Raw genomic sequence first — 267 nt, 5'->3', positions numbered from 1 at the left:
TGATGAAGTGGGATTATTTGCTGAAATGACTGAGAGACAATTAAGAGACTACAATTCCGGCTGCTAATCAAGCTCGACAAGCAGTGCGGGGTGTACACACTGACTGCTGAGGTTAAACTAGACAGGAGCCTCCGAGTGTGCCTGGCGTTGCAGACTGGGTTTCACAAGTTCAGCTTTGAAGCACAGGAAGCCTGTTCACAACTACAGTATACTGAATATGTTTAGCAAGGAACAATAGTAGTTTTCAGTTAATAATTATTTTTACTA

The sequence above is a fragment of the Lepisosteus platostomus genome, chromosome 12 (genome assembly GCF_059453375.1).
Source record: "Lepisosteus platostomus isolate fLepPlt1 chromosome 12, fLepPlt1.hap1, whole genome shotgun sequence".
NCBI lineage: Eukaryota > Metazoa > Chordata > Actinopteri > Semionotiformes > Lepisosteidae > Lepisosteus > Lepisosteus platostomus.
The sequence above is the reverse complement of the archived record's forward strand: the minus strand, read 5'-3'. Positions refer to the sequence as shown.